This window comes from Cupressus sempervirens, chromosome 10 (genome assembly GCF_028749045.1).
Source record: "Cupressus sempervirens isolate cs-2001-9-10 chromosome 10, ASM2874904v1, whole genome shotgun sequence".
Lineage (NCBI taxonomy): Eukaryota > Viridiplantae > Streptophyta > Pinopsida > Cupressales > Cupressaceae > Cupressus > Cupressus sempervirens.
Window position 1 is genome coordinate 770,292,686 of NC_143127.1, and position 9,806 is coordinate 770,302,491.

Below are 9,806 nucleotides of genomic sequence, written 5' to 3' on the forward strand. Positions count from 1 at the left end.
GAAAAAAGAAGAATGGGTTACTGTTGGGTGTAAGGGCAAGGCTCCCTCGAATCCCTTACCTCCCAAGGAGTCCTATGCTACAATCACTGTGGTTCCTCCTATCCCTATAGGAGCATCAATTCTAGGCAGCGTAGGGACACAAGCGGTGGACAAAGGAACTGCTTCTAGAGTTTTACAGGTAACAAACCCTGCTGGCTCATAGGGGATTAAGGTAGTTGCTAGGGTTTCTACCTTGGCTGGGGTGCAAACTCCTCTTGCTTCCTCTTCCATAGCACCACCAATGATGTGGCATTCTTGCAGTCCTCCTAGACATGCAGAGATACAACAGGTGAAACATCAGGCTATAAGTCCAAAGGGTTTTCCATCTAACTTCAACCATGTTTCTACCTTCTTGCAGAATAGCTACTCCTCTCTTCAGGACAAATATGATATGGAAGAGTTCTCATGAACTTCCTATCATGGAATGTTCAAGGTCTCACAGACCTCACTAGAAAGTACTATGTTTGAGATGTCCATCATAGACTTGGTAATTTAGATTTTCTCTATCTGCAAGAAGTTAAAATTTTTGGTTTCATGCTTGCTTTGGCATGCCGTGTAATTTGGCAAAATAGCGTGATGTTTTCTTCCTAGCATGAATTTGGCTAAGGTGGTGTAGTTATTCTCCTATCACCTCACCTTCATTCTGTTGTTATTTCACATGATTTTGACCCCACACATAGAATTATTTGGCTTTTTCTTTCCATTAACAATCATTCTTTTGGAGTCATTAATGTTTATGCTTCCAATGATGTTGTGGAAAGATCCTAAATGTGGGCCTAACTAGCTGACAAATTGCCTCCAGCTACTTGGGTTATGTGTGGGGACCTTAATATGGTTGAAGTGGCCTCTGACAAAGATGACATTCTACCTTTTTGCTGAATAGCTGGGGAAAGACAAGCTTGGTATTACATGCGCAATAAATTTGGGCTTTTTGATCCCAATACTAACTATTGCCAGGATAGTGAGGTTTGACACACTTGGTCCAACTTTTGAGCTGGCTCTGATTGCATATTAAAATGCCTTGATCATGCTATGATCATTGCACAATCCTTTTTCTCTTTTTCTGAGGATCAAGATTTTCCTATCATTCTCCTACCAGATGTGACGTTATCTAACCACTACCCTATTTATTTTGTCATTTCCTGGAAAATAGCTACCCCAAAGGTGGCCAAGTCTCAGTTCTTCCTCAACACATCTGTATTAATGCATGCTTACACCATTTCACGCATCCTACATGTTTGGAACTTGGAGCCACATTCGCATTCTCAAAGGGGTTGGATTCAATGGTGGAATGATGCCATTACCATAACTACTCGATTCTTGTGCATTTATGGGAAACAATTGGCTATGTTCTATAAACAATCATATGAAGCCAACACACTTGCCCTCAAAAAAGCCTCTGAGGTCCTCACCCTCAATCCTTTTGATGTGGCACGAGGAGCCCAAATCAAAGCCAGTCTCCACTAGTTGGAGGTTGGCAAAAAAGCCTCGAAGGAGCTTTTTTAGGCTCTTTGTGCTCATCATACCAATGTTGGGATTAAAAAAATCAAAGGAAATGTTGTTCTATCTAGTCTCCCTGCCATCTTGCAAGCATTTGTTCATCACTATGAGAATGTGTTTGCTTCACAGGGAAATTTGGTTTCTCAGGAGGAAGCTCTCAGAAAGTGTATTTCTATTACTCCAAACTGTCTAGCAGCTAAGCAACACACTTTTTGTGAGCAACTTCTTTCCCTCTGAGACCTTAAAGAGGTGGTCTACTCCATGGTGGATGACAAGTCCCCTAGGTGTGATGGGTTCCCTTGTGAATTCTACAAACACCTTTGGGAGCATATAGGTCTTGATCTACACAAAGTTTATCTTGAAGCCTATCACTCTAAAAGCTTAGGAGTGATTATAAAAAAAGGAAATATCAAATTCATACCTAAAGCTAGTGATCCAGAGGATTTATGTAATTGGAGACCCATTACCCTTCTGAATGTGTCATACAAGATCATTGCCAAGGCACTCTCTTTCAAATTCAAGCACATGTTGCCCTTAATTATGCAACCAGAGAAAATTAGATTTATCAAGTCCAAATATATTCTTGACAACATCATTACTATCTGGGAGGGAATGGAATGGGCTTGCAAGTCCAATCAAAAGGCCATCTTTTTAAAGATAGATTTTGCTAAAGCCTATGATTGCATTGAATGGCCCTTTATCTTGGCTATGCTACAGGCTCTAGGTTTTGGCCCCAAATTCCTCTAGTCTATGGAGATGCTCTTTGGGGATGCTAATGCTTGCATTACCATCAACAATTCACAATCAAAGGCTTTTGGACTTTTTCATTCCATCAAACAAGGTTGTCCACTAGCTCCTGCACTTTATGTCCTTGCTACAGAAGGTTTTGGATATTTACTAATGCATTATCACTCTTTTAGAGGATGAAGAAAACATCAATAATGCTTTTAAGTTGCCTGGACACCTTTTGTCAAGCTTCTAGTTCTACCATTCAATGGCATAAAACACTCTGCTTCTGCCAGTCCTTTCTACCAGCTCCACCTTGGCTTAGCCAATTTGAGTGAAAATGGGTTGCTCATGGAGAAATATTTTGCTTTCTTGGCATTCCTTTTGCATTCCAGGAATCGCCTATGGAACTTTGGAATGTTGTGCTGGCTAACATTAGCAAAAATCACGACTACTGGATCAAAAAGCCGCTCTCCCTGGGAAAATTTTAGACCTGCTCTAAGAGTCTTGCAGCCACTCATGTGTATTACTCCTCATGCTGGGCTCCATCCAAAGCTTCTTACATGAAGCTAGAAAGATTGCTCAAGGATTTTCTTTGGGCCTCTAGTTCTGATCACCATGGCTTTCACAGAGTGGCTTGGGATTTTTGTTGTCTGCCAAAAGAGTTTAGTGGTCTTGGCTTTCTTTCCACTTGGAGACAAGGCCTTGCTCTTTGTGCATAATGTATTATTAAGGCTCTCTTAGGAGATGAAGCTTGGAAGATTATGGTTCAACACTACATTTCTTTCGGCTTTCGTGTCAACAGGCCTACTTGGAAGGGGATTGGTTTCCAAACCCTTCTCATTATGTGTGAGCCCATGGTCATTCAAGGCTCCTTCATCATCAAGAGAATCTAGAAAGCCTAGGAGGCTATTAAGCCCTGGCTTCGATGGGCTGGAGATGAATTTCGTAATGACCTCTCCTTGAATCAGCATAACATATGGTGTTCTCCCCTATTATCCATTCAAGGTACTCCCCTTGCCAAGACTCAAGGGGCCAGTCCTCTGCATTTTTTCAAATGTGGTATCAAAACTCCAAAGGACCTCTTTTCACGGGTCACCATGAGTTTTAAGACCTGGGAAGATATGCAACTATAGTACCACCTTGTCCATTCAAACCGACAAACTTTTGACCTTCTACTTTCTTCCATCCCTATTCACTTAGTTCATAAAATGGGGATTTAGTCTATTTTCCCTTGGTGGCTTGATTGGAGGTGATTTCCTGCCACTTCTTTTTCTAATTACAAGCCAAGTTTTGGCTACAGATGGCTTTCACCTCATCTTCCCATGGTGGATACACTAAACCACAAATGGCATTTGCAATGTTCCCTTTCTCAATGGAGAAAATGCTTTGACACCATATGGAATGCTATAACTAAACCCAAGATTGTGCATTTTGCTTGGTGCTTGTCCTTCCAAGGTCTTTCCCTGGGGCCTCAACTCAAACACATTGGGGTTCTTGACCCTAGATGCCCCTTTTGTGGACAATCAGAGTCTTTCTTGCATTTTTTTTGTTATGCAAGCGTGCTCAGAATTATTGGCACTGGATTCATGATTTTTTCAAGCCATTCAGACTCGAGTCTTTCTCTTGGCATATGATTTTATTAGGTGACTCTCCCAGATTTCCTCGAAAATTCACCCAAATTTGGCATACCTTCAGGCTAGAGATCCTATTTTCTCTGTGGAAAGATAGGAATGCTGTTCTTTTGACACATAGTTTTTTGGATGTTAACATTACTATGTATACTAAGGCATGCATTTGTAATAATATAATTATGCAGATTCAGGTGCAAGCTAATAAAGTTGCACTCAAATTTGTTCACCTACAGGAGCTACTCAATCATTTGGGCAATGTTCCTTGTACTGTCGCCAGAGTTCCTACATATGCCTCAGCAGAGACCTCAACGCCCTGCGGCTGCTGTCCTCGGTACCACTCCTTCGACCACCACTCACACACCCCACACTCCCAGGCTTCCTACCACTACTCTCCTAGTGGTGGTGATGGCAGATGGAGGCACCACTTAGCTTCCTCACCATGTAGTGGTACTAGTTGGTCCTTGACTCCTCCTCCTGGTTCCCAACATGTGCACTTAGGGAAGTGGCCTCACCTGAACCTAGCAATTTCTCCTCCACAGCCAGAGGTTAAAGATACAGAGGCCTCCACTATTTCTGTTGCAAGTGATGATGGCTGGACTATTCCCAACCTGCCACCGAATCCTAAAGATGATTGGAGTTTTTAAGATAAAGATGATCCACCACCCTCGGCTAGCACTGCTTTGGTAGCTTGAGGATGCCTTATATGTTTTTTTTTGATGAATAGTTTCTGATTCCAACTGCAGCCTTGTTTTTAGTCCGGCTTTGGCCGATTGAACTCTTTCACTTGGTGATCTTGTATCCCTTGGCCCCTTTTTTGTGAATTGTAAACTAAGTATATTTTATTAATAGAAAAGGTAACTATTCATCAAAAAAAAAAAAAAAAAAATTCTCGACTTAATCGTCTAAATTTTTTATTATCAATATTCCAAGTCAAATTCCATTATCGCAGCATTGGGCTATTTGAAAATTTAAAATAAAAATGTAAAAACATATATATATATATATATATATATATATATATATATATATATATATATATATATATATATATATATATATATATATATATATATATATATATATATATAAATTATTATTTTAATAAAGTTTATTACTAGATATGAAATTAATAACTAGTAGGTTTTATTATTTATTTAAAATCTAAAAGTTTAATGTATAGATATTAGAAATAAAAATATTTTAACATTAAACAATTAGTTAAAATGAATAAAAATATAATATAAGTGTTTGACAGAGAGAGATATTAGATCATATAATTTAGATTTTCATTAAAGTATGGATCATTTTTTATTCTATCAATCATAAATATTTATTGTTGGTATCATTATTTCCAGTCTAGAAAATTGTAATTTTCTAAACGTGGACTTGTAATTTTGTCCATGCTAAGATCTTCCAAATTTTTGATGTATAAAAGGCATAGGTTCATTTGTTATTATGTTGAATTATACTTAGTTTTCTTTCATTTGATTGACAGTGGTGAAGCTCGTAGTATTTTTAGTTTTCTTTTTTTTATAGCCTTGACATTGAAGGCTAAAGCCAAATGTGTTATAGTCAATGTTCATATACCCTCTCGACCCCAATGTCACCACATTTGAACTAGCCTATAGAATGGTAGGGGCTCTCTTGTCTGTTTAGGCGAGCCTTGATACATGTTTCTCAGCCCTACTATTTTAATGGGCACCAACTGGGCGTCGCACACAGGCCCTTTGAATCTAGCCTATAGAATGGTAGGGGCCACCCCCACCCTGCATACAAAAACTATTTTCCTATAGAATGGTAGGGCTAGTAGGTTGATAAATTCTATGGGGTTGGAACTATAGTTTCCTTGCTTTCATCTGCACCACCCCATGTGCATGCAAGCGGCCCAACTATTATTAACCCAACCCTATATTAAATGGGGAATGGGGAATGGTCAGCCCCACTATTCTAAGGCTAAGGGTAGGCCCCTACCATTCTATAGGTAGCCTATAAAATGGTATGACAAAAGATAAATATGGAAAAGGGGGCAAGATGTTTAGATATTTATTTGCTTCTATGCCTGATGTTCCATGTGGATTTTATACAATGTCTCAGCTAGCGTGCATGCACTCCCCCTTTACCTATCACACCTGGGGGGACCAAGCACATATCCTAGTGTGGGGATTACACATACTACCCTCAAATTCTTGCATTGCTTGGTCCTACTATCCTATCTGCTTAGTGAGCAACAACATGGTGAGAATGAGTACAGATAGAGGTGTGAGCACATACGGGTTGCCAGCATGAATGCAAGTAGATGCAGGCCCCTATGGCCTTCTATCTATCATAAGTTTTTGGAAGATCTTTTGTAGGGATCCTTATAGTATTTCATTGATCTAGCACTAGACCAGACTGACCTTGTCTTTAATAGATAGGGCCCCACCCCTCACTTCTGATCTAGGTAGGTCTTTTCCTTCCGATGTAGCCTTACCCTACTGGTTCATCAAGATATTCTAAATCACGAGAGAAAGACCTAGACCTAATGCAAGAAGTTACAAATAAGCATGATTTAGTCTTTCCCTAAAGTGGGAGCTAGGCATGGGAAGGAATAAGAAGAATGAGCTGGTCCAGGGGCATGAGAGGCGGAGATAGAGCCAATGGCCTAGGTATAAGAAGTAGATCTAGTAGGTGATTCAATGGTGCATATTAAGTTATTAATGTTTTTGTCAACCTATCAACTATGACAATGAATGAAGAATGTTGCTTTCTCATCTAGCAAATCAGTGACTTCAATTCTACTCAGTCAGCATATACATATATATATATATATATATATATATATATATATATATATATATATATATATATATATATATATAGATATATATATATATATATAGATATATATATATATAGATATATATATATATATATATATATATATATATATATATATATATATATATATAGATATATATACATATATATGTAATGTACCTCAAATCTATACATCTACCCTCAAAAATTGTAGGGGGGGACCATAGAATAGTAGGGGGGTTCATCTATAGTTGTTGGGAAACAAAGCAATCCTACTCTTCGCCAATCGAAACTTCATACATAGATCTATCCTTGAATATAGAAATGAAGGCTTTAAATCCTTGGGAAGATAAACCAATATAGAGGTAGGGCATCATTTGCATCCAAGTTTTCTTATTGTGTGACTCATAAAACCTCAATAATCTCCTAGCCACTTGATCAAAGGGTGGGAACTTGTTAGTCATTGATATTCCCACTTAGACCATCTATTCCCCTATTCCCATAAAGTCCTCTTAACCAACCACCACAAGAAATCCACCCCCACCCTACCAACCAAATAATCTAAAAGGAGGGCTTCAAGTGCAGAGGTATATTATTGTAGGGGTAGGTGGGAGTTTGAATAATATAATAATAAGGTCATAGATGACATTGATGGATAGTGGCTCACAAAAACTATTCAGAGGAATGAACTAACAAGAGATAGCAATTTGATGTCATCACTAGTTCTAATCACTACATTTATGTAACATGCAGAACTATGATTCCCTCTACACCACCCTTACTATTCACCAAGCTAGGTCTACTTTTAATGTGTGTTGTCTCGAAATGGAGCAAATCCTTCCCTTCCAAATACTCACTTTTTGAGTTCTGTCTAATTGCCCCATAGAATTGCAGGGCTCCTAGTGTTGAATAGGCCTACAAATGCCCCAACTACTAGTTTAGTTATGCTACAATTATTCACCCTTGTTGATTCTTATCTTATTGGCAAACTTAATGGTGGGAAAGAAAAGATCGAAATGGTGTTGCCCTTCTGAAACATAGCCCTACAGCTTATATGGCTTGAATGAAATAATTCATGCATAAAAATGCTAGAGGGATAGAAATTCCTCCTGGAGAATAGTAGGGAGTATGTGCACCAAGTTGTGGTGCCAAAAACATGACACCTAAAGTTTTTTTTTTTTTTTTTTTGCAAAGTGCGTGCGTGCCATAGCATGTACGCGCTTTGTAAAATTAATTTCTTTATAAATGGGCTACAAACCTACGGCCAATTTTATCATTCTATTTGGCTTTTACATTTCTCCTCAACAACATGCACATGGATTGAAGAAGTTGAAGAATTTTGTCATCCACCTCCTCAAAATGCCTCCTTGTCGCCGAAGTTCAAGATTGAGATTGCATAGTATGTTTTCTACTCTTGTTTTTACATTGTTTTACATGTTTTTGCATTATTTTGTAAGTTTTTACATTGTTTTGTAGGTTTTTTCAATTTTGCTTTAAATTTGTTTATTTATTTAGATTCAATTGGTTTCTTATTAGGAAATGTGAATAATCAACTACCAAATCCCTAGTTGGATCAGAAAAATCAAAAAGAAAACCCTCCACAAGATCGTAATCAAAACCCTCCATAAGATGAAAATCAAAACGCTCCATAACAAGAGCAAGAAATTCTGCAACTTGCACCAATTGGAAGACCTCCTCCTAGCACCCAAGGCAACATAATGAATGAAATAGAAAGAGGGAAAAATGAATTAGAAGCACTCATTCATAGGTTGAAAACTTGTTGAGAAACCAATCCGATGAGAGTACAATTTGCATCCTCCCTCGAGTCCATTATGACCCATGTAGCTTCTATTAGTGCTCAGTTGGATATTTGGTGTGTTAAGAGGGATGAACAAAGAAGATATTATGAAAAAAATTTATCATATCAAGATGGAAAATAAAATAAAAGCAAAAGGTAGCATTTGTGCATTATTTAAAAAGCCTAGAGAACAAGATACTGTTGAAACTACAACTAAAAGATTCCCCATCGATTGGTACATATATGATGGTATTGGAAATAACTTTTGGGATAGATGGTGGATGGTCTTTGATGCCCCTCCCTGCAATAATCACAAGGTTCTAATGTATTTCTAAAGAAATTGTATTGTGAATTTGTCCTTGGGGAGATCCCAAATTATTTTGATATATTAGATTCTCAGGGTATAGGTGGGGGGTCATCATCTGAGAGGTCAGGGGCACATCATGATTCTAATATAGTTAGGGCACCTGTTGTCAAGCCACATGGTAAGCATGTGGTTATTTCGTCAGTTGTGAAGGAACATGTAGAGACTAGCACTCTAGGGACTACTAATGCTTTGACGCAGACCCTCATTCATTGCACGAGTTCATTAGTTGAGGAGGAGCCTTCTATGTGTCACAGTCACATGTGCACATCATGTGGATCCTTATGCACATTTGGTAGTCATGTTAGAGATAGTATGGATGATGGGTTAGTCAATGGTGAGTTCCTTAGTGAGACATTTGTCATTGACACATAGGTAAATTACAATTATAATAAACTAATTTGATTTCATTTCATATGTATAGTGAATGACTAATTAATTAACATGTATTGACATTGTTTAAAATTCAGGGTAAGAGTGTTGGCAGCCCTAGTACAGATTCCCTGGCCCCATATTTTGTCCCATCAATGAGTCGAGAGGTATGTATCGATTTAATCATTTAAATTAATACATATATTTATTAAGTAATCATATGAAGGATTGACAAAAAAAAAATTATGCATGTGCATTAGTTCTCTACTAGACCATTGACATTCACAAGGGACTCCGAGCCTAGGTGTGATGCAAGCTTCGTAGAGGTACATGTGTTTCATGTTAATTTAATTCATTTGATTATATTTGTTTCATGTTTCATATTTCATGTAAATTATATTATATGAAATGCAGTTATTGATGTCTGAGACTCCTCCTCATCTTCACCAGTCCATCAATCGTGGAGTTGCTACAGCAATGGTTAGTTTAGAGTGATTGACCGAGGTATGAAAGAATTTTCTTGGTTTTAGTTTTTTTTTTTATAATAGTTAGTATCAAAATTTCTAATGTTATTTAT